The 26505-nt window shown below is 36.7% G+C and overlaps 1 protein-coding gene across 2 annotated transcripts in view; it reads left to right on the top strand.

Moving 5' to 3' along the window:
* GNAL (G protein subunit alpha L) overlaps positions 1–26505 on the top strand; it is a 203736-nt gene that overhangs the window by 77542 nt on the left and 99689 nt on the right. The gene's annotated exons all lie outside the window — the stretch shown is intronic.

Raw genomic sequence — 26505 nt, 5'->3', positions numbered from 1 at the left:
ATGAGAGATATTATGTGGATTAACTTGCATAGGCATCTTCTGTTTGATTATTTTTATTTTTTATGTTATTTATAGAAAAAAGCATAAAATGTTTTATATTTTATGCATTATATGAAAGCAAGTACATGGACATTCTGAATATTATAAGGAATTTTACTTTTAATTTGACTTAAAAATCATACCGAGGACAATTTGTTATGGATGCAGTGAGGACTAAAAAAATCTTCATTCACTGGCTAAATGACTGCAGGTTGTTCGTGCTATCAATATTACCAAAGAAGCCATTTACAGTGGAGTATCTTTAGGTTATTATAGCTTCAGGGTGGAAGAGGGAGAAGAGGAAGAGTTGTTTCTTCATTATATGACTCATATTCTCTGGTGTGTGGTTTTGCCTCTGGTAAACCTACCACTTTCAAGGTTCAAGTTAAAGAAAAAATATCAGACATCTTGTACAGTTAGAATTTAACAGAGAATGCAGATGTTAAGAAAACAACTGCAAGGTACACCCACATGTGGCATAATTGCTCAATTGGTTGATGTAAGTTAGTGAAAATTGGAAAGTCATTTTAGAAACAGAATGTGAGTTTGACATGAAATATTTGTCTTATGCAGGTATTATGCAGTTCTGAGGCATTTGTAGCTCTTGTTATCTTTTCGTTTGAGTTTGACTCTCATTTGGTTGGGTACATTAAATGGTGGCATATCTCCTTTGCAGTTCTCTATAGTACATCTGATTTTCTGAGTTTCTAAACTAAAAGAAAACTAAAGCGGACTTTCCATAGGGCTAGGTATTTGTTTATTTATTTGTTTTTTATTGTTTACAAAAATTCTTCTTTTTCACAAAAACTGATCTATCTGGTTAAATTTGACTCACTTAGTATTTTATAGGGAAACTTTCTTCTTGGAGGGGAAGAAAATAGGGCCTTGTGAACTGTGAAACAAGTAAAAATAAATTTGAAATCCCAATTTGAAGTCCATTTTGGTTTAAAAATAACAAGATGCTTTCATTTAATTAAGATTTCTGCTAATACCATCATAGTATTTGAAATAGTGTCAAATGATAGTCCTAATTTTTTAAAAAAGGTTATAACCTTTAAAAAAAGAAGAAACATCTACTGCTGGTTTAGAAGGTAATATATTTTATGTGTTGATTTCATCTATTTTCTCCTGTTCTCTTCTCTGCTCAGTTCATAGGTTTACTATTATTAAAATACATCATCTGGCTAGATACTTTTATTTTATTTTATTTTATTTTTTAAAAATTTTGTTGGTTTAGTGTTTTGTTTGTCTCCAGGATGATGCGTGAGCAAGAGAGAATGAAAAAAGAAATATGCTGTTGTGCTTTAGGGCTTGACTCTGAGTTTAACTCAATGATAACTTCAAGAAAAATTAACATTTCCAGCTGAAATAACTTTTGACCCACTTAGTAGTTGTGGATAAGGACAAATATAAAACCAAATACTTGGATAGTAATGAGTTACACATCCTTTACTAAGCATTACTGATTCTCAGATTAATAGCTGATGTGATGTATGGAATAGGGCTGGAGAAACCAATACAGAATTTAGTGGCAGGCCTTCAGGACTTCCAGTTCTACCATTCTTACTTATAAACAGCTGTAAAGGAAAAAAAGCTGACTTTGGCCACACTTAGGTGTTGCTTCTGGGGTAAATTCTGGCACATTCTAAAATGTGAGAAGGGATAGCTTTCTGCCTTTGAATAAGGGAAGAGGTAATTTTAGAATTTTTTACAATAATGGGAATGGAAACTAGCTATTAAAGACATAGCCCTTAGTGTTGCAATATGATTTACAGATGTATTATGCTTTGGATGATGTAAGCCATGTGTTGTGAAAATCCATGTATTTTAGTTGAAGGTGCATTTCAAATACATTGCATGCAAAATGTGGGAAAATGACTGTGCTGTATCATGAGCCATTAAAGACAGATCACTGATGAAATGCTAAACTTCACTGATGGCACAATGTGGCCAACACTCATGAGACACTAATTTAAATATATTTGTGACATATTGGATATGCTTGGATATGCATTCTTAAATTGCATACAAATTAACTAATATACATTTAATTGTGAAAACAGTCCTTTAAAATAAGTGGATTTGAAAATGCTGATTTCCTGTGAGTGAAATCATACTCTAATTGCAATTTATGACTGAAATTCCAAGAACTTGAGTAAAGATGGGATTCACATTTAGGCTCAGATATGTAGTTTGGGTTTTTCTTTGGCTGCTTTTTTGATTACATAGCCCTCTACAAAATGTAAGCAGACCATCTTTCTTAGCGATACAGATTTAAAACAAATGGTTTTCTCTTTGTAGCCTTTCAACATTCCTTTAGGGGTCTGTGGAGTGCCCCCCCAGTGGCTTTACTTGCTCTTAAAAAATTATTCTTTAATTTGGTTTAGTTATGCTACCTAGTTGCCTAGTTGATATAAAACAACATCAAAGGTTTCTTGGTTTCTTTTATAATTTTTATGTTGTCTTTAATTAATTTTGCTATTAGAAGACTGTACAATTTTAAAAAATATTTATTGGGTGACTGATGCAGTCTAATTCAATAAATCATAAGATTTAAGTCTAGACTTTTTACAAAGTTAATAAATGTGAATAAAACAAGCATCCACTGTGGTTTCTGTCTTGGAGTTGTGAAAGGAATCAAAATAAATTTTCATCTGATGAGTAGTTCAGGCATTATCTTAGCTCCATATTCCATGGCGGAATCAGCAGAAGGGCTTTAAAAACTGAAATGGAAGCACACATGCTGTATCGGAAAGGATTTTTATTATTTTTGGCAAAGTGTTGATTGATATTTGCTAAAGTTAACAGGAATTGACCTGTGCCATTTTTAATCCTTTATTGATGGGGATTTATTTTGTCCTTTGTGAATAAGAGTGAACATATTAAGGGCATATTATGCTGGTAGCTGTGGGAAAACATGGTGTATTATGTAAGCATGTCTTTACTCAAGTTCAGTTGTCTTTATTAAAGTATTTGAATTTTGTGGGCACTACAGAGCTGCTTGGTGCATCATACGTTTACCCTTTGTCTTCCTTAAAAATGTAGTCATATTAAGTATTTTTCATAATTTGTGTCTTGAATCAATCTCATCTGATTGGTTATGTGTAGGTAAATAAAAGCTAGTCAGTTAGCTACCACCAAACTATATAGCCAAGCGTTTGGCTGTTCAAACCACTTACCAGTGCATGGGAATCATCAGCTCAACTGAGAACATGTAAACACTTAACTCAGGTTTTGGGGAACAGGGAGAGTTTTCAAAAGGTTCATTTTCTTTGCTAAGAATGTTTTGAAGACACAAACTGTTCTATTGAACATTCATCAAACTGTGGATTGGCAAATGTAGACCCTTGTGCACATTTTAGAATGTGAGTTTTTAAAAAAATTAAGTTATGTTATGAATAAGGAAAACTCTCTAAATTAGGTCTTAAAAGTGAAATGGGAATGTTGGCATTGACAGGGAAACTGCTTTAGATTAATCTAGTCTGTGGTTTGCTCCACATTTTCAGATATTGCAGTTTGAGTTTGATTTGATGACTTTAGTTTTCCTCCATATTTTCTTCTTAAAAATCAGGACTTTGTATTCATAATGGAAAGGCACAAGAAAGAAAGAAAAATATTTTTGATCAGAATTTGAAGTTTGTAAAATTACCTTAGGCATTTCAAATATATTAAACCCAGTATTCAAATTTGAACTCGTGTTGATGCCTGGTGATGGTTGATTTTCATGATGCGTGTCTCAATGCTAGAAGTAACTGGAAATCTCGCTCAACTGAAGTGTATAGGAGGGCTGTAGAAAATCTTTATCCTGAATAAAGTCTTAAATAAAAGATTAAAAGTATGATAAATATGGTTCATCCATGGTTAAGCTTGCTTGGGTTGTGCAGTTAATGCTGTGACTTTAATATCCTATTTGACCTCAATGTGTTTTAAGTTTCACTGTGATATGGACTTGATGTAGCCCAAAGGAGCTACAAAATAGCATCTTATTACATTTTTCAATTTTCAACTAACTTGTAGTATTTCCATGTTTCTCAGGAGTGTGAAAATATACTGTGTTTTTAAGAAAATACCATAATAGAAGAGAAAATACGGTGAATATTGCTACTCTAGTGGCTTCACTTGATTTTTCTTTACATGTGGATTTTTACTTCAGGGCGTCATTAACCATTTTGGGTAGAATGAATAGTCATTATAATTACTTGTGATTGTGATAGTTAATGTGACTACAGTGTCAAGTCAAAATTAGTTTTTAAAAAATAATTAGACTTTTAAAAATTAAGTAGTTTGCCTTTTTCTGTGGTCTGAGATGCACACTGGTAGTTCTTAATTTGTTCATATTTCACAAATGCAGAAGGGGTCTGAAAGGCAGGATAGTGATTAAATTGTATAGGTCCAACTACATTACTGCTATGCTGAATTAAAACCATCTGAAAAACTAATGAAAAAGACTGGTAGAAGTGGACAGCTAAAAATGCTGCAAATATTAATGTGGCTGTGGGCAACTCTTCAGTAGTCACACAAAGGCTAAAATTGTCAAGAGGAATGGTATTGATAAGTGGTGTGTATTGGGGAGAAGTAGCAATTAGGTAACAGATGAAATTTCTTTGTTGTGATAGCGCTTCTTTTTATGTTGTACAGTAACTATTAATTAACAGCAGATACTGAAGTTGATATCTTTTTGTGTTAAGAACAGATTCTGCTGATGCCCAGCAATACCTTTGCTTCCACATGAAATACCTGTTTTCATACAGATGTAGCGTGTGTCTGGTTTTCATTAAATTGGCATACTGATTCCCTCATATTCTGATTAGTCACTGTTAAAGCAGAAAATTATAAACATTTCATGCGTGAGATCAAGAATGTACTTCAATATTACGTGTTACTTTGTTCTTACTCTTATTTTCTGTAAGCATTGTTTGCTGTTGATGAATCAGTCAATCCAGTAGAGCTTTCACAAATAATCAGTTGTTATGCTAAATGTGTAGTTTCAAAAATGCAAAACTAAAACTGGGATCATGCTACAAGCAAGTATAGGGCAATTCTGGGGAGAAAAGGAAAAGAGACACATAAAGACAAAAAAAACCCAAGCCACTGAAATTGATAATACATACTGTAACTGTAAAAGTATAAAATTCTACCATTATTTTCTTTAATTCCTTTATTTTAACTCTTTAATAAATACTCTGATTTTACTGAAAACGCAACTGGGGCTTAAAATCAAAGTTGTTTTGTGTAAAGTACAACTTTTCTGCAAGGCTCAGGATTTCTTGCTTAAAATAAATGGTTTATGTTTGGGAGGTGCTTGCTTTGGGATGAAGGAATTCCTTATGTTCAAGTATAAAAATAAAGTAAGTTTTTTGCTTTAGTAAAACACTATTCCATGTAATAAAATTGTAACAGCATATTTCTTCCTTGCCTTGTTCCAAACTCACTGAACCACAACCATTAACAGTTTAGACCGATAAGTAAATAATTAAATTTGTGTCCCAGGAAAGGAGCTCGGGGATCTACTTAGGCCCCCAACAATTAACAGTAGAAGTACACAAACTGGGAGCCATAGGAAGTCCTGTGCATAATCACAAATTATCCACAGTTAACACATACAACATATATTCAGAAACAGGTATTAAATTTTATGTTTATTTCTAGAGCTTCCTATCTCAGTATTTATAAGAACAGATTCAACTCTGAAATATACAGAAAAAGTTCACCTTTCTGGCATGTATTTGCCTTTTTTAGAATGTATTTTTGTGTAGCTTACAATGTGAAATAATTTTAATCTGAAAAGACAACTAATTGAGAAAGTGTTGCGAACAGTGCTGCTTGTGAATCTGCTGTAGTGTTACATTCAATATTATGTCGTCATCGTAACACCAAATTGAATGTTTGCTATCTTATATTGTGAATCTGATTTCTCAGATAGTGGAGTGGTATTCACACACCACAGACCTCAACTGTGAAACTAGAAAGATATTATTTATCTTCCTATATATTTATTACTGTTAACTAAAACTTAAATTGCTTCCATAGTCTCCAAAATTGTTGACATTTACTGATGTTACTTCAAGTTTTGTACCTCTGAATACAAATTATTTGGAGGTTTTCTGAAAGTCAATCCAGCATCCAGTCAAATAGTATAAATTAATAATAATGTGTCATATTCTGTCCTTTTTTGCTACAATTGTAGCTGAAAACTTTGTATACTTCTGTTGCACTTAGCAAGGATAAAAATATTTTTACATCTATATTTGGAAGACTAACAACTTGAGTTATCATTTTAAGTAGGAGTGATTGATTTTCGTCATGGAACCAGCGATGTATTACAGGATCATTTGTATGAGCTTTAGTGTGTTTTTTCATCAGATATTTTTCATTGTGTACCCTAATTTTAAATTAAGGAAGGGGGAAAGCAGTAGGTTAAAGCCTGTACTATCATTATCTTTGTACCAGCCACAGGTCTGTGAAGCACACTGATATATTTTAAACTGTGGTTGCTTTGCGGAGCTGCTATTCTGTATTTCTTCGCAACTCGTGGCTGCTGCTGAGTGATCTTCCAAAAGCGGTTCTGCTGTGTGCGGGTGGCAGCAGTCCTTCTCCGTCCCAGGCAGTAAGATTCAGAAAAACAGCTGAAGGGAATAGTATTGGTCACTGGGTTGATGCCTGATGAAAGTGTAAAAGCCTGGCTAGAATACCAAACTGATCCTGATTCCCAGTCTTCCTTCAAGGAAGAAATGGAAAGACATTCTAGAAATTTTTAGCACTTAGACTGAGCTGCAGGGAAATCTCTAGAAGATTTAATTACAAACTAGTATCCAATGTATCAAGACTTAACCTACACTTAAAAACATTTCTAAGACCTTCACTTGTTTGTTCCCTGATGTGTATATCAAACTGAATTATAATAAAAGTAAATGTAAATATATGCAAAGGGTAACCACACTTTTACTGAAGACACGCTGTCCAATTAGTCCAAGGATGATGATGTTTCAGACTTTTGCAACTGACAGTTTTCAGAAGAAGTGTATTTAATGAATTGTCATTATTCATAAACTACATTAAAACAATTTTTCCATCACAGCCAGAGAAAAGGTAAACATAGTACAGTATGTTTCACAATTGTCCTCATTATCAATTAATAATTTTAATCTCTTAAGCCAAAGATAGCAGATTGATGTACTGCTGTTGCCATTTTTGAGCACTCTGTAAAAGTAATGTGTTTACTACTCAGAGGAAATCTTTTTTTTACTTCACTGGCCATAATAAAAAAGTGCAGATCAGGGACGAATCACTGTATGCATGCATATTGTCACTGAAGCCAGGGGAGACCTATGGAACAGAGGATGTCATCTACTCAAACAATAACAGTTATTTAGAATTTCAAAGAAGTTGGTATTCATATGCCTAACAGCCAAGAGCCACGTCTCCTTTCTTCAGCATCTGATGAGATTTTAACTTCAATTTCTGAAACAGTATCGAGGGTTGCTAGCTTAGACCTTTACTGATATTTTCTGATCACCTCCATACCTATGTTTCTGCTTACAGTGGATTATTGGTTTTAATGTCTATGTAGTCAGCATCAAGGGATGGGTATTTTGTTTACAGAAGGCAGCAACCTGAGCTGAGGAATATAGAACAAGCTAAACTGTGAACAGAAGTCTGTATGTATACCTTGCATAAAATGAAGTAAGTTGACATCCAGAAAAAGTTATGAGCAATTTTTTTCCCTTGAGTATCTAAGAAGCTCTTTACGATAAATGTAAATAGGACTTTAAAGCAGATGAAAGGCAAGAGCAATATACATTTGCTAAACTGCTAAAAGTTTCCATAAAATGTTTATGGTTTTGTTTTGCCACCTATTTAATTCAGTGTGTTTCTATGTAGTTAAAGAGGTTTGAGTGTTCTAGTCAAGTTCTAGGACTTTCTCTTTAAAAGGAGCCAGAAGGAGAATGTAATTTGTACAACATGATTTTAGGTTTATATTGTCTTTTACTTTGGAAACTCTTGCAATAATTTCTTGGAACAAAGCTACCTCTGCTTGTAGGCCCACCAGCTGTCACTTGAAGCATGCAGAGTATGGTTTCTTGGTTTAAATGAGTAGATGAATTTTGGTTGGTTTAAAGTGCACTCCTGTAATTAATCCACTAGTATTTGTTTTAAAAACCTATGCTGGATGTTTTGAAAGGATATTTATCCTTAGGCAAGAAGAATATTGGAATTTTTCTCTGTTATGTCGACGTTAGAGATTAACTTTGCCTTTTAAATCTTTTAAAAGTAAACATTTTCTGACCCTTCTGCCAATTCTTCCCATTTGAGTTTTCTTATTGCTGTCAGTAGGACTTAAGCGTATTTTAATGCAAGTAATTGTCCCCCTGTTTTGAACTGCAAAATTGTTTAGCAAGATAAAACAGGCTAACGATATGCAAGCCCTCTTAGCTCTGTTAATTTGGTGAACACTTTTTGATCACGTCCACCCTCACTTCCATAGGATGTTAAGTGACAGAGCTGTGCAGATCATTCTTTTCTTAACATACACCCACATACTTTCTTTCACAGGAGCTAAATAATATCAAATTTAAGAACTGTCAGGTAGGAAAACAAGAAAAGGCAAAGAACAGTGAAGTAAAATAGGGGAAAGTGTATCCTCACTTCCCTCTGTACAGGCAGTTAACTACCTCATGCCTGCAGGCCTGCAGCTGATGGGAATAGAAGCTCGACCTGAACCTGGGTGTCAGTCAGCTCCAGAGTGCCTTTGTGAATGGCCAGTTGCCTTGAGGAGTTCACAACTACAGGGAAAAAGAAAAGATAGGGGAGAAATGCAAATGAAAAAGTCTATGCAACAAATACACAGTCACTTCTGATTTGTTATTGGGTAGAGGAAGAAGTCTGGTATCTCCACTTGCTGCTGAAACCATGTCATTAATTACTAGATTCCTAGCAGATACTGCAGAAGAGCAAGGCTTCATGGAAGGATCTGTAGCCTTAAATGCTGATGTGAGAATATTCTTTCTGGCAGGCAGGTATCCTCTAACTTTAGCTTCTCCTTCCTTCTCAGGATATTGGTGTTGCCTCTTCCTTTTGAGAAGAGCAGACTTACTTATTTAGAATAACATACTTTTAAAAGAACAGTAGAGCATTTATTTTTCCACACCCAAAATTACCATTTCTAATTGTTGTCATTAACTGCAGAATTTCTGTCTAGATTTTAACAACAGCAAACTAGACTTGCTAACTAATTAATGGCAGTGTGGACCGAAAAGAGTAATCAGTGAGGGAATACATAAGTCAGGAATCATAATTTAAAAACAATTGTATGGATTAAAAATTATGTCAGTAGGGGAAGACGGCTCTCGAAGTTTCTGAGAGCCAGCCATTTAAACTACAGAGGATTTTCACTGTATTTTGAAGAAGCATGGGATTACATTTGGTCCTTGGCCTTCATTTCTACAGAGCAGGTTTTGATTCTTCTCACTAATGAATGAAACCCTGCAGGAAGTATAATGTTTCATAAATACAGAATTTGTCCTAAACAGCTATTCTCTAGGGTCTAATATTGCAATGGCTTAAATGTATAGATATATGTGGACCTAAATGCATTGCTAATATTCTTGCATGAACAGCATTCATGCAGCTGAGCTTCCGGTTATGCAGTGATATTAATATCAAAATCTCAAATCCTTTCAATTGAAAACAAAACAAGGGGATCATTTATCCCTGTTAAATTTATATTTGGGAGGTCATTGAGCACTTTTATGGATTTTCTTGGGGGTGGGAAAAGTTGTGTAGGTTAGAGATTGGCACAAATCTTGAAATAAGCAAAATCTTTTTCGGATAAGTGACAGTTCTCTGGATGCTATTAAGCTGTGAACAGTAGGTCTTTTCAATAATCACTGTGATTCATTTTCATATTGTGATTTTTTTTTAATAATAATATCTTTAAAAGACTTGCTGAACAGTAGGCTGCACCAGCATAACTTTCTGTGCAGAAGGAAAGGTTTCATGCAGAGTCTTAGATAATTTACTTCAAATTGATTTGCGCAGCTCAATAAAACCATAAGAAAACTGTACCAGCTTGTATCATGGGTTCGTTTAGCTCCGAATCTGATCTCTGACCATGGCTGAAAGTGCAGCTGGACATAGTAACGTTTCCCACATTGATCGTCCTAGTCTCTGAGATTTATGGCAGAGGTATTTTTTGACTGGGAGTGATAATTCTGTATTTAATAATTTCAGTGGATTTTTTTTCCCAGGAATTCTTTGTATTTTATCAGGAAGTACCATTTGATTGATTTTTTCCTTTTTATTTTCTTCTTCTCCCCCCACCCCCCCCATTTTTTTTCCAAGCCTGCTACCTACTGATCTTCCCTGGTTTGTCTGTTAGAAATATTTGGGTTTTCCCACATTGCCCTCCTCATTACATATCATATCCTTCAAAATAGTTACCTTAAAGAGTCTATTTAATTTGTACTCTCACGGGACTTGTTCCATAGCTTTACTCATTCTTGTTACACTTCCGTATATCTTCCAGTCTTACTAGACCCTGTTTGTTTTGAGAGACCAGAACTGCACATAGGATTCAAGGTGTAGGCACATTGTAGATTTATACAGTAGCATTTTGCTTTCTTGCTCATTCTCTAGGTTTTTTTCTAATAATTCCTAACTTTCTTTGCTTTTTCCAGGACTCTGAGTTGATCATTTTATAGAATTATAGTAGATTATTTTATATAATCTATTTGGACGCAAATGCAGGTAAAAGGAATATGCATGAAGCAGCCTAATCTAGTGGAAGCTGCCCTCGGTGGAGGTTTGGCAATGGATGATCTTTAAGGTCCTTTCTAATCCAGATTGTTCTCTGACTCTGTGATTCTTTGAAGGTCTCTGTACCAACATTAGTAGAGCCCAAAGGGTACTATTAATGATAATTACTCTTCTCTGATGTTTTCAGTTCTGTCATACATTTTGACTAGTTTGTTAAAAAAATCCATTGCATTCTATTTTTTATTCTTTCATGTGTAATGACATGTCTTCTCATTTGCTATGCTGCCATGTATCCCTCATAAAAAAGCATTTTTAAAATTATCTACCATGACTAATATTTTCTTCTGTGCAGAAGCAGAACACATTTTATTTTTGTTCTTAAAATGGAAAAGAAATTGGTCTTCAGCCTGATTTTGGAAAGTCAGTGTTTACAGTACCACGAAAGATATTTGTGCTTTCAAATCTACTTGTTTTTCCTTAATAGTTTGCTACAGTTCATCTGGTTTATCCAAAAAAGAATACCATTGTTTGGAACCCTTCTCATTAGAGAAATAAAACATTTAAAAATACCACTTTTTTTTTTCCCTGCAGTTCCAAATGCTGTGTGTCACTGAGAGAAAATGTTTTGAACTTTTTGATCTCCCTTGGGGAAATGCTGCAAGTAGCAGAATTTTGTTATTTTTATGTCAGTTTAGGTCTTACATGATTCAGCACTTGTGGTTTGTGGGAAAAAGAGTTGTAGATTACGATTAAAGGAGCAAAAATAGTAAGGAGTGGCTACTTGAGGAGGCATCTTTTTACTGTTAAGAGATTTTCTGGATTGACTTTTCTTCATTTTTAAACCTCTGCCACTTTTCCTCATATTTTCTGTATCAGTTGTGACTAGTACACACTTCAATTCTGTTTCACTTTTTGGCTTTTTAACAGTACAAAGCATTAAGAACAAGTTGATACAGGATCTTGGTAATAGTAAATCTATACATTTAAGTCTGTCAAACTTGATTGTATCCAACAAGCCAACTAGTTACCCTTTTTGGCAGCCTCTCGGGAATAAACAGAAACCCTCTAGGGAAGGGAATGGAAGAGCATACAGGATGCAAAAAAACTGCTTATAGTGCAGGAAAAATTCTTTGTTCTAGTACTGGACCACAGACAATGAGTTAACTCATTCTGGGATACATTCATAAGGCTGCTGTACAAAAAGACATGAAGTGATTATGCCATTCTCTTTGGCACTGGTGAGTCCTCAGCTGGGGTATTGTGTCTAGTTTGGGGAACAGAACACAAATGGGGTCCAGAGGAGAGCATCGAGAGTAAGAGGAGATGAAGAAAAATAGGTATATTTACTCTTGAAAACATTCCAAGCTGAAGGGGAAAGGGAGCTGAATACAATTTTTAGTATTTAAAAATCTGTAATTACATACTCTTTTGCCTGACTTTTCAGAGGGAGGAAATGAACTTGAGGAGAAAATGCCTCTCTTCTGTGTTGTATGGTGGGCCACATGTTTGGGATATTCTGCAACAGTGAATTTAAGGATCGCAATCTTGCAAACACACTGGGTTATAACTGCCCAGTTTCAGGTACTTAAGGCAGTATTTTCAGTGTCATGGATCACCTCATGTTCAAGTAAAAAACTTCTGAAAATCTGGAAGACTTCGCAAGATATGAGGGCCTGTCAGTTGGTCTTTCACATTTGCCACAAAGGTCCTACGGGCATGTTGGTTGAAAGCCCCAGAACTTCTTTTCCAGAACTGAAGCTTCTGTAATCATGTCTTGAATTAATGTAAAGACTTCATTACTTATCCACACTTGTTATAGCCTTAGTGTGTACATGGATGTGTTAATTTCTCTTAAACAGTGCATGTTCTTAAAGGGTGCTCTTCAGATAACGTATCAGACAGAAATATAGAGTATGCAAAACTGCCTTGTGCTTCCACGTATTGATTGTTTTAAGTCAAAATCCTAGCAAGATGCACGTGATTATGTTCTTCTGGTGGAGAATTATCCACGTCTCCTAATGAGACAAGAGCTAACATTTTCTTTCCGAAAAGTAGAAAAAAAAAGGCTGGGGGAAATATAAGTCTCTTCCTGTTTTTGTACAAGGTTCTAATCCAGTCAAGAGCTAGAACATCTGATGGCTAACAGAGGGGTGAAAAATCCAGATCATAGGATTGTTAGTTGTAGGCCCTCAAGCACGTGGAAATGGAAAGAGGATTTGGAGAATAAAACTAGCTTATCTCAAATTTGTGGCATTAAAGTTCTCCAAGTGTAGGTTGGCAGGTGAGTAGCTTTGAAGTATTGGTGGCATCTCCCAGCTATCACAGTAAGGAGGTACATGTGAGAGTCCCATAGCAAGTGCCATCACTTGGCACCCTGCATGCCTGTGGGAGACGTGTTGTGCCTTGGTCTTCCTAAGACGGGCTTAAGAGGAAAGTTATGGCAAAGCTGCTTATTTTGCTAGTGAGAGGTTTAAAGAACTATGGACACAGATCTGAGGAAATCAGGTTTCATTAGTTCCCTTGCTCATGATAGCAAATTCTATAGAAAGGAGAAGCAACTCCCTTTTCATTTTCTCATTAACAATAGTACATACTTTCCTGATGGAGTGGATTTGAGGGGAAGTAATGCTGAAATGTATCTTGCAATGTTTTTAATTTAAAGGATGATCATATTGAAAGGTATATCTTCCTATTTTTTGGTTCTGTACTCATTAGGAACAGCACACTTGTTATATTATAAGTACAGCCAAATGTTATGCTAATACCATTCCTGATCCATGTGAAAATACCTAAATTTTAGGGATTTGAATCCTGGGGGGAATACAGAGCTAAAAAGTATGCAGTAAATCCAAGTTTTCATTTCCTTTTCCCCTTTCCAAAGTGGAAACAACAGAAATTTATTTGCAAATAGTAAAGTTAGGTGGTTATTTTTTTGTAAAAACATATTGCTTTGTATGCTTCCAGACACTAAGAGGGAAATTTAAAACAAAATATTTGTTAATCAGTTTTTGAAGGGCTGCTCTGTGGAATTTGAGGATGTAATCAGGAGAAAGTCCTGACTTTTGACAGTCAGCTTGACTCTTAGGGGAGTTCCAGGCATTTGCTTCTATCAGGAGAGCTCATTTGGTCAGAGCACTCTTTATTTGCTGTACTTGCAGACTGACCAAGTTGGGTCAGTGCATGCTATTTCTGGGCAGACTTTTCCAGTGTTGTTAACGGTGGGTTCTCACTGAGACCTGATGAGTGGGTTTCAAAACTGGAGGGCATTTTCCTGACCGACTGACATTGTAATTAATTTACTTTTTTGAGATGCTTATGTGCATGTGATACCTTTTTTTCTTCCAATATCAATTATTTTTCTCCACAGGCTTTATATTTTAAGCAAGTCATCAGTCTTTGAATTGCATTGCTACTGAGAATGCAAACTGTCTAGTTTCATGTGCATTTGTTCCAGCAGCCCTGCCAGGCTAAGCCTTTTCCTCCACCCCTTCCCCATCACTATCCACTCTGCTTTCCCATTTTTATTCCTGCGCTATGCCTTCATCTGTGTCCTGGTAAAACTGTTTGGGCTGACCAAATGAGGTAGAGGGGTTATTTTTAGTGCAGGTCATTTTTGTGGTTTTAACTGAGGGTGGGTAACACAAAATGGGGAAGAATAAAGCAGAGATAGGAACACAAAATGGGGAAGAATAAAGCAGAGATAGGAACAAGCGGTAGGACATAATGGGAAGGTGATGGCTATCTAAACAAGCAGACTTACTTCCTCCACCTCTATACCTAGAGTCACAGATTGTGGCCAAATCAAAAGCCACTGGAAAGAAGAACACAGTGTGTTGGTTTTTCATCTTCGTCTGATGTGAAGTCTTAACATTGCTTGGAGAGGTTAGGTGGTATAAGAACAGGTCTGTCTTTCTCACCCTTGCTCTTTTGGATAAGTAAACACAGCTACATTCACTGCTGTTATTTCTAAACTTAACTTTGTGGACTGGAGCTTTAAGGCTTAGTCTGATGTGTTTCAAAAGCAATCGACTCACATGAACTCCAGTATACAAAAGACTTCGTAGCTGTTTGAGTCTCATGTAACAAGAACTCTTCTGTCTTGGCTTTGTTACGTAACTGCAAGCCACTTCCACTCTATTACTATATTATCTGTACTGAAAATACGAGAGGTGGGTATGCAAAAATCCCATGAGAGGTCATTTGGCCACAAAAAACATGTCAGGGGAGGGTACACATAAATATATATGTTTAACTTCTGTTTATGTGTTCCCATTGTATTGGATGAGCCGGCATAATAGTGTTCCTGTGGACGCAAAGTAAGAATAGGGCATTGTTCCAGTGAATGCCATGTCACTGACAGTATATAGAATTGAAGCTATTTTGTAAAGTTTGGAAGGCCCTTGGGGGGAGGTGGGACAAGTCCACAAAACAGAAGTCAGCTGAGGGCTTACTGTAGAAACCCTGTTTGGCTTAAGTACTTGAGAAGAGGTCTTGGAATACTGTTTGGGGATGAGTGCGCTAGAAAGACCTCTGGAGTAACCCTGCAGAAGCCTTCTTAATTTAAGGTTTAAGAAGCCATTTCCAGAAGGGATTGCTTTCCAACACATCCAAATCTGCACTGTGCTGATTCATTTTTAAATAGATTAACTAAAAAGAAAAAATTAATCATAGCTGTTGTTCAGGTGAAAGTTTTTCCTTATGTGCCAGTAAGATTTCCCTGTTAGCTATTAATTAATTTTTCCAGTTGCGCCATAACAAGTGTGACAGAATACATCGCCTTTCTTGCCAGAACATGTGATGGGTTTCTTTCAGTAAGCTTGTAGAGGCTTCTACAAAAAGAGAATAATCGACCTATTTCTACCAGCCTGTCCTTGTATAAGCTGTTACCTGATCATATGAGAAAGCCTATGGCTGACTAGAGGTAAAATTGTTCTCAGTAGGAGTTCTAAAAACAGAGCCATTTTGTATATACTCAGCATTGAAACTCCTGAAATTTCACAAGCTATAAGGTGCTATCAGAGAGGCACACTTGAGTCTAATGTATATGTTTAAAAAGCCTGAGGGTCGAGTCAGAATTTAGCTAAGCTAAGTGCTGTTTAGGAGATGGATTGAGAGCAAATATGATATGCTCTGATGTTTTGTCTTCATAAAGTCCAGTGAAGCTTTTCAGTTGAACTTTTCAACTCCTGCTAAAAAATGTTAAAATACGACCTCGAGTACCTGCGCCTGTATTAGCTCAAGCATAAAATGATTTCATATCTTTTCTGATGGAGGTAAAAAGGGGAGGAAGAAATTAAAACTCCTTCTTGCATTTCAACCTGGATTTATGTAACATGAAAAAATGGAAAGAGAATACATCCATCTTCACAAAAATACAGATACAGTCTTAGCTGCGTACTTGAATAATGACTACTGTATGGAGGCAAGCTGAACACTTCTCTGCGTCTGGCAGTATTTGTAATTTGTTTTGAATGGTATTACTGCCATTTGTTACTGTAGTTTTCAGGTTCACTTCTCTATCTGAATGCTTTGTTATCACAAGGAAAATGTCCCAGTGATGTTTCCTGAGCATGTAAAGACACACAACGAAAGGAAGTTTCTTTATTTTATTACGTGAAGTAAAATATTGGCATGAGCATAATCGTCACCAGGTTTGTTAAAAAAAATAAGCATCATTAGACTAGAATAAAATTACTCTCCCTCTATGTCTAAACAGAAATTATGTAAAATATAAGTATACAAAAAATGTGTTCAAAATTGGTACAACGATACAACAATAGGAGCCAATATTGTTACTTTATTCTTCAAAATAAGTACTCAAAAAAAGAATTCACATTTAACTCAACAACAAATATTTATTTTAAGCATGTTTTGTTATGATTTTTATTTTTAAGATCAAAATAAGTTTCCAAGAAGGTTTGCAAAGTGATAGAGGGAGAAGGTGATCTAAAGCCAACCAACTTGGAATTAATGTTTGCAGCCATTGAACTGAAAATGAACAGTAAGTGAGAGAGGAAAATAAATAACTGCTTTGGCTTCCTATTCATATGAATGGATGTCAAAAAATATGTCAAGAACAAACAGAATAAAACTTAGAGCTGTACCATTAGGAACAATTTTAAGTGTTTTTTAAATGTAGACATTTTTAAAGGTACAGCATTGGTCTGTTAGAGAGTTTGTCTGCCTTTTAACTTGTGACTCTTCGCTTCATGAGCAGGGAATGTTCAAGGCATGTAATACAACTGTTTTGCATCAACTGCAAAAAAAACCCTGAGAGTATTTGTATGGGACTTAATGGATTTGCTCTGATTTACCAAGATCTTTATACCTTGTGTGTATGTGTAAAGTGTTGAACATAAAAATGGTATCAGTACAGAAAAAGTATAGTTACACCTGAGTATTGAACCTGTTGTTGAGGTGTTGTTTACTATAGTGCTTATGTTACTTACAGGGTCATTTATTGTCTGAAGGAAGAAGTAAAAAATTTCAGTATTGATATCTGTTAACCACAGGAATTATGTAGGATACACACAGTCAGCACTGCATACTTAAATAATTAATCAGAATATTTCCTTTTTTATTAGTGCTTTCCATGGTGTCAGCAAGACTTTCCTTCTCTGCTTTCTCAGCTCTCCATAGGCATCTCTCCTCCTGTCTAGGGACGTCTGCTGTGGGATGGTCGAGGTGAAGGAAAGAGGACACTGAAGAAGGTGCCCCAATATCTCCCTTGGTTTCCCTTTCTTTCCTTCCAGTCCTTGACTTGTCCTTTCCTTTCCTGGTGGGACCTGGGCAGGAGACTCCCCTAGAGGTGTCTTCTCAGCAGAAAGGCTCTTGGATATGGCTTGGCTGTTTCTGCTTCACGTCACCTGAGGAGACGTCACGAGAGGCCAAGTTATATTTTTACCTGACACAAGCTCTCTGACGTGAAGAATGAACTTTTGCCCTGCACGTGTGTGGTGCTGTCCTGTTGAATTGTTTTCTGTCTAAAGTACATATTTCTCAGTGTGGAACATTTTTTACCTAATCAAAAAACACTGAATAAATACACTTGGATAAAAGGAAGCATGTCGATAATACAAACTGTATGTCAGGTGGTATGCTTAACATCTGTATTTTAAAGCTGACTGTACAAAGAAAGAACAATAACTACTGATACTTTTGAAAATCCTTCTACACAGATTACATGGAGACAAATATCTTAGAGAACACATTCACTAAAAAGTAGATTTTTGTTAATTCTTTAAACCCTTTAAATGTAGCTTTAAACTTGTATGCACAATCTGGCAAGGTTTTTAGTGGTTTCCTTTAGGGTTGAGATTTAATTAAAGGTCAGTGTCACACACATTTCCACAACACATAGTAAAACCCTGGAATGAAATGAGCCTCACTTGAACATTTGATTAGACAAGATAATGTATTTCCCCCTGGAGTAGTTTGTTATTCAAAACAAGCTCTTTAGGGAAGGAAGTTCACATCAGTTGGTAACTGTTCCTGTGGATACCAAAGAACTTTGCACAGTACACACTACAGTAAATTGCACTGCAGCTCATTTAGGAGCTGGAAGCATGGCCATGGCCATGTAAAAGTATCAAAATGTATTTAAAAAAACCATAATAGCAAGCAAACAGCAGGCAGTGATACTAGAAAAAGAATAACAACCAAATTTACAGAGCCAGTCATCCTTTTAGTTAGCCAAGAAATTGCACTTTTCTAATAGGTGAAGTTTGAAATGCTGTTTTATACCTTGTGTGTGAAAAAGAAAACGCCAAAAGAAGTTTGCTATGAAATGATGCCTTTAAATGTAATATTGGAGCTGAATAACTTCTAGCGTTAGCTTTCTTGTATATACGGTTGTAGACTTCAATATTATTAGCTATTCTGTTCTGTGGATTAGGCATCTTTTCTTTTTTTCTATCATTGCCCTGTTCTCACTCCTTTCTTCTTCGCTCATCACGTATCTTGAAAATTTCAGTGACTGATACCAAGCGGTAGCAAGTCATGTTCGTTAGGATTCAACTAAGTTTCAACCTCTGACTATTTCTGATTATCTGTATGAAATGACTTTTGAGGGTAAGTTGGAGATGAATGTTGTATTTTGGACTCTTGAAACAAACACTCTCTAAACCAATAACTTGCTTTCATGGAATTGGACCATACCTTAAAGTTAATAAATGTTTGCTGCCATGGAAATAATTTTAAAGCATTTTACAGTATAATAGTAAGTCTGGTATATCTCTGTTGGGTACTTTGGTGTAGAAATCCAATTTAAATCTAGTTTTGACTTTGCCTTGAACTTCCATGTTGTTTATGTCTTTGATTACAGAAGTCTCTGTTAAATAGTCCAAAGGGCTATTGTGTTCTGGGCTTGTTGAAGCTGCTAACAAAGCTGTGGTTTGTGCCTTAGATTTGTTATATGGAATTATTATGATGATGATCATCATAAATTTTTTTGCATTTAGAGGAAAGGTTCTGCAAGTCGTACATAGTAGATATAATATCATTTTAATATATAATATTAAACAGTAAATATATCAGTATATGAATATCAATACAAATGAGCTAACATATCATTTTATTTCCACCCTTGGAACCCAGTACTAGTATTTGAATTACAGTTTGAGTCAATAGATAATCCCCAACTGGAAGAAGAGGTATATTTTGGCAGTTGGCACTGATCTTATGCATGATTCAGGAAATAACACAATCTTGTTTCCTCCATTCCCTCTCCTACTTTTCATACCTGAAGAAGAAATGGAGTATGCGCCTGGTGTAATGTGCTTTTAGATCTTCACCAGGAGCTGTAAGTGTTGTTCTCAGTCTTGTAAATTGTAGTTTGTTGCCTAAGTAATGGAGCTAATGCATTCTGGTTGCCTGTGGATGTATTGTAGATGCCCAGCCTACTTCTCCTGTGACAATGCATAGCCTGTTTCTCCTTCAGGTCTCCTATTGCTTGATTTTCCTCAGAGTAGTCCCCGTCCCCTTGCAGCTGGGTCAGAGGCAGTGTATGTCAGGGCATCTTTTGTGAGCTAGTTCTGATTAGTTGATGAGACCATGCATATCGGTCACCAGCTAAGCCAGCAAAACCAGGTAACTAGTTGAGATCAGGGTGAAACTTCCCTTTGATAAGGAGGTATTGAATGTCCTTCCTTCAGCCAATGACAGTCTTGTTAGACTTTGAGTCCTCCTTGAGTCCTCTGACTTTTTGTGGCATTTGGTTGGAACTAGACAATGTGTTGCATAGTTTGGTAGGAGGCATGGTTGGTTGTCAGACAAATGATATGATAAGCTTAAGTGTCCTTTCCTTAGGAAACTTAGCTAATCAGACAGCATATGTTGCCGGAGGGCTTAAACAGTTAAATAAGTCAGGCTACAACTGAAAATTAAATGTAATATTTATATTTTATGCTTATGGTCGGATTTTAGTGCTTTGCTCTTTTCAAAAATTTGTAAGATGTTTGTACTGACTAGTTTACTGTCATTTCAGTCCTTCCATGGATTTGTATAGACTTTTCTGCCAGCCTGCTTCAGTGAAGCTTAACACACCTTGATTTCTGTCCTTCTGATTGTGTACAGTGTGCAATGCATCTGCAACCAATTTTCAGAAATGTATGCAAATTCAATTTTTACATGGCAAATCTGAGGGGGAATAGTTTAGAACTACAAAAAATAGTTCTATTTTTTTAGCCCAGGAAGATAATTTTCTAGACCATAGTGTGAAAAAGGTAATTTTATATCCTGTACCTTATCCAGAGATCCTGTCTTAAAGCTGCTGTATCTTCAACATAAAGAGTGTGATTTACTGGAGAAGAGCATATGGTTTTGGGCTGGAGTTGTAGCATCACTAGTGCCAGTGAAATTCAGAGTGACTGCCTTTGTTCTAAGGTCTCATCAATATAGTAAACCACCTTTAGAATACAGTCACTAAACAAAAGAATAACTTTTAGAATGGAAAAAATACAGCTTTCTTAGCTAGTTTGAAAAATGTTTCAATTACTACATTTTAAATGGATATTCCTTTTAAGCATACATTAAAAACTGAAAGGATATAGAAAATGTAACAACTTGCATTACATTTCCAGGTTTATGACTTTAACTACGTATCATAAAGTCCACAATAAGTTGGTTCTTGAAATGTACCTCCACATAAAATGTTTAGTTGGAGCGTGTGCTGCTAGTTAGAAATGTTTGCTGTCCCTTTTTCTGTGATTCGTAAAATGAATGTAACAGGGAAAGAGGGTAGCTGTTGTGGAAAGTAGTTACTACAAAATATGGAAAACATGAGGTCTAACAGTATGTTAAAGCAAAAATAACCTTCAATAGCTGTTCTAAATTAGGCAGAGCTTAATAGCTAAACAGACATGCTTCAAGGTATTATTTGAAAAATTTTTCAGCTGAGGTGTAGTTCATCCGTTCATGTCTTTTAGTTGGAAGGCTGGCTCTTCCAAAGCCAGTGACAAAACTGTCAGTGACTTTACTGGTGTCAAGAGCCAATCAATATACCCTTAATATACCCGAGCTCCATTTTCATCCAAGAAAAGATACACTGTCATAGAACAGTTCATAGTATGAATTCATCGTCATCTTCAGCTGGCCAAAATTATTGTGGGTAGAATCGAATAGAGGGTTGCATAGCCATCAGTTTCCCACTGTCCTATTAAAAGTAGGGGAAAGTTACTGTTGCTGGAGGGGAATTTACCAAAAAAGAATTCCTGACAGTAGGAGCACTTTAAAACTTCATCCTGTGTAGAACTGACAGTTTGAACTTTTAGTATATTGAATAGTGTTTAAAAAACTTTTTTTGGTGCCTGAATTTCTACATTCGTCACTTTCTTTTTCATTTTGTAGTATTAGATCATTCTTTTGCGTGTGAAAGTAAATAGCTGTTTTACAAATAGAAGTGTAATGTGATATCGCTGAGGTTCAGTGAATTACAACAGAGCTCTGCTTTTCCTTACTGCAGATAAGACACGAGCAATGTAGTGCTTTTCTGATTACTGAACACTTAATGAATTTTGAGATGAGATTGTTCAGTTCATAGCCAGATGGTTTGAAGGTATGCTTTCTTCAAACATGGCAGCTCCTCATTAAAAGCTGCAAGTATAATTTCACTTTTCATAGCATCCTCTTAAGTTTCGTACAGGCAAACCTTCTAAAAATGCTCAGAGTAGCTAGAAAAATGAAAAGTTTTATTAAAAATATGGGAAGATCTGAAGAGAACAGCTAAGAGTCTTTGTTTATCGAGTACTGTTACTAACAACCAAAATGCCATGAATATTTGGAGTGGTTTAGTTTCTCAAGGCAAACACTGAAATTTCAGCTGAACTAAGAGGTGGGAAATGTGCTTTTTTATATTTTTGAGGCTTTTTATACAAAATACATTAGGATAAACAGATTTTAAAATGTGAAATTTAGAAGTCCTTCAGAAAAAAAGATAGAAGCAAGCAGGTGGCTTAAAAAAATTTAGTTGTCTATACTAATATCTTAATGATGTTCCTTCTAGCTCATATGGTCTTTTTTTTTCAGTCCACTGAGTGAATAATAAAAGACTTATCCCCTTCCTGTTCCCCTGTCAGAAGGGTTGGTTAAACTGTGAAGGTGACTAAATAGTTTGTAAGTATATCGTGCCATACTTTATTAACCTATGCTTAAGACTTCAGGGATTCAAATCATTGTGAAATATGTAGTATTAGGCAGGCTCAAGCAGTAGTATGATTGCAGTACGAGTAAATAGATTCCATTTTGTGAATTCATATAATTCTCCCACTGAAATGCTTTCCAAACAGTATTCCTTATTTTTATTTTGGAACTCTAATGCTGACTTTCCAGGACTCAGTTTAGTTGCTACAGTCACTGACTATTCCACTTCCTAAGAAACATGGATGTCGACAGAAGCCTTTTTCCAATCTGCACATTGTCTGGAAAATCTTACATACTACATAAAAGTTAATCTACCTACCTGAAGATTCACCTTCTTCCTGAAATATCTTGGATCTCTTCCAGTATCAGCAAAGAAAGGTTGTAGTTTGGAACTATCATATACAGGAGCGTTATTAAAAAAAATAAATGGGTGTTTAAATTTAAACCTCATTGTTACGTGTTTAGTTATTGACCCATGTATCTGTAAAACGAAGTGCATTTCTTCCTTCTGCTCTCTATTCCTCTCCGTCCCCACCAAGGGAGGTCTGGTCCTCCTGCTACTTTTCTTCCTCTTTCCTGCATCCCCATTAAAAATAGAGCTCCTTCACTTTATTGTCATTTTCCTGAGCAGTCCAGCCCCAGTGTGCTGGTCACAAGATTCACTTTCCACTCTTGCCAGCATCCCTACAGATTTCTTTGTCCTAGATAGCACTTCACCAATGAGAGACCAGATGACTTAAGGAGATTAGACAAGGGTGACCAGTTCTGAGAGAAGAACGTGGGATGTGCCTGGGCTCTCTTTGTGTGGGAATCCTCCTGGTAGGCAGAAACTCTCTTCTTCCACCATGTTATCACCTATGTGAGATTCCAAAAAATTTCTTTTAAGCAGAGATAGTCGGTTTTTGCTTCCAGCAAGTTTTCTTTTTGACTTGTATTTGGGATCCAGATAAGTGGTAGCTTTTAGTCATCTGAATGTTTTCTCAAAGAAGAGTAGGTGAGATTTTTTTTCTTGCTCCTCCTGAGGGGTGATTTTGCATTATCTCTATGGTAAATTCTCAATGGAGTTTGGTGAAAAGAAAACAAATATAGCAATGTGTCTAAGAAAGCCCACGTACAAGGACTGCTGTCAGTTAGAAAGTCCTATGGGCTTCTGAACAGGGTAGATTGGTTGTAAAGGAAATCACACCCCATGGGTATTGATCTGGTTACTCCATTGCCCCTATACCCTACAAAGGATTAGTTTAAAGATTCAGCAAGATGGTAACAAGTTCAGAACTTGGGAGTATTTTATATTATCCTTATCCTTTTGTCAGCTCAGTTATGGTAGTGAGCATCAGGCTGGGGGCGGGCAGGGAATATCTATAGATCTGACTGAAAATCATACTCCCACGATTAACTGTGAAGTGATTGCTGATATCCTAAAATAGTAATAAAGGATGATTCTTATTGAAGTATCTCAGTATTCCCTGGAGACAACAGTAGGGTTTTTTCTAGTTTGTATATGGGGAAACTGAGCCACCAGAGGTCACATAGAATAGTTGGCAAAGCCAGAAATAGAGCTGAGGCTTTTCCACTTCCAGCTTCTTGTCACTGGATACCACCAGATGGTCTCCAGATTATTCAGTAAATAAGCCTCTGCATCCTCCATAAATATTCCGCCAAAGCCAACTGGCTGTGTCTCACGCTTGCTAGTTCCCAGTCTGTGAGAGTGGCTGACTTGGCAGGTAATGCTGTAGCTGGCCCCATTGAGTAATCCTCTGTTCTACAGGTTCACTAGTTTTACCAGGCAGAACAATCTCTTCTCTACCACTGTTTTTGGCAATTCTTCTCTGCCTCCTAAAGAACATATCTCTCTGTCCCCCTCTCTCTGTGTGTGTGTAGAACTCTTCTGTGTATGCTTGAGGCAAACAATGTGATTTAAAGAGTAAAACCCTCTTCTGATAACTGCCTGCAGATGTCTGAAAAGTGTCTAGAGAAATATTTTATCTGCTTTTAAAATCTGGATGACTTAATTGTTACTGTCTGAATGCCTTGAAATTTAGAGGGTAGAAATATATGTATACGTGTACTTGTGGCTGTGTGGCTCTGTGTGTAGCATAAATACCAGATGGGAGAGGAGAATCATGACTACAAAACAAACTGTTTTCGAGTCTTTCTTAATTCACTTCTTCACTTCCTTGTTCATGGGCCTTTTGCTTCTAGCTATTCTGGTGAGAGTTTTCATGGTTCTTCAGCGTTTTGCCTATATTGTGATATGTGCCTCATATGAAGTTTCTAAACTAGCCATATGAAGTGTCTAAAGTAACCCTTATGTGTCCAGTATTCTTCTGGTGGGAAGCTTAATAGCATAAATCTAAATGCTGGCCAAGGGCAGCTTTCCTAAATTCACAGTGGTACCATAGTTGTACTGCCAGTATTTTGCAGAAACTTGGCTGCTTCCAAACTAGGTAGTTAACTACAGGGGCGGAATTCACTGCAGAAGCTGCAGGGTGGATGAACCAGATAACTAGAATGGATGTTTGACTGGTGTTCTCCAAAACTGGAGGAAGCAGTTGGTCAGCTGGAGTCAAGACTGCCTTTCACAAGGACCTTGGCATGTTCTCCAATGCTAGGCTGCCAAAACCGTCAAAGACTTCAACAAAGAGAAGTGCTGCGCCCAGCAGTTGGGACAAAACAACCTTGAGCATTTGTATGGAGAGAGGACCAGCTGGCCAAGTAGCATCTCCACCAAAAATTATCTTGGGTGTCCAGTGGACGCATTAAACATGAGTCAACAGTGTCTTGTGCATACTGGGTTGTGTTAGAGCGTTAGCCAGTCAGGAAAAGGGATTGTTCCTCTCTGCACAGCACTCAAGAGACTGTGTCTAGGGGGTGTGTCCAGTTCTGCACCGATCCAGAAATGTCAAGAAACTTGAAGTTCAAGTCCAGTGGTTCCTCCACTAACAAGATGGGGGGGGGGGGGGGGGAGGTGAAGCACATGGCATGTGAGAAGAAGCTGAAGAAAATGTTCTTGTTTAGCACAAAAACAATGGGTTATTTAGTAATAGTCATCTCCCATCTGAGGGAGGTGGGGGGGGAGTAATAGAAACAGATGGACTCATCTCAGAGGTGCGTAGTGATGAGACCAGAGGCAACAACCACGACAAGGCAAGGTCAGATTAGACATGATGAAACATTAATTCACAGTGATCAGGCATGAGCAGGTTACCCCGAAAAGCATCCTACTCCTTAGAGACTTTAACAACTCAGGTAGACAAGGAACTGAGAGTCTTGCTGTGAATACAATGTGAGCCCTGCTTTGAGCAGGAGATTCAACTGAATGACCCAGAGATCTCTTCCAACATAAATTTCTCTGTTGTTCTGTAGCTGTACTTTGCATGCCAGAGACCTGTCTCCGTGCAGGGTGGCAGGCTTTGATGCACCTGTAACCAGTGAGGTTGATCAACGTCTTTCTTGTGAAGAGAATACTGCTATAGGTAATGCATATTACAGAACCAAGAATTCTAAAGCAATAAGCAGCCTGCCTGTATTTTTTGTCCTCATCTAACCTTACAGTTTTATGCAGCTTGAACAACTCGTAGATGAAGTTTGTACTCTTGGTTTCTAAGTTTTCTTGGACTTGGCAACAGAGAAAGATCACCTTGTGAAACACCATTCATGCTATATAGATTGAACCATCAATAAAAAGCATCTAGATTAGCAGCTGAAGAAAGTTTGTAACTCGGCTGTGTGGACCTGGGCTATAAGGTCCTGTGAAGAAGTGGCATGGGTGGTGATGGTGTAAGATGGTATCAGAAAGCCAAGGTATTAATTGGAGTCAGAGTTGCTCCTCTGTTTCAGGTAGCCTAGTTGAAACAATTTTCCACTGCAAGCGCTTTTCCTCTACCCTTCCCAATATTGTGTGATTGTTGTCCACAGTCCTTCACAATCTGATGACAGCTCACCAAGAAGGAAGATGAACACTATTACGGGGATAGAACAATACATAAATTACATGTCACAGAAATTACAGGGGCTTCTTCAAAGGACAGTGAGTTTAAAGAGGTAGCATATAGAGGTAGGAGACAGAATTGG

Source organism: Phaenicophaeus curvirostris, chromosome 3 (genome assembly GCF_032191515.1).
Source record: "Phaenicophaeus curvirostris isolate KB17595 chromosome 3, BPBGC_Pcur_1.0, whole genome shotgun sequence".
NCBI classification, from domain to species: domain Eukaryota; kingdom Metazoa; phylum Chordata; class Aves; order Cuculiformes; family Cuculidae; genus Phaenicophaeus; species Phaenicophaeus curvirostris.
This window is presented reverse-complemented; position numbering and strand designations above follow the sequence as displayed.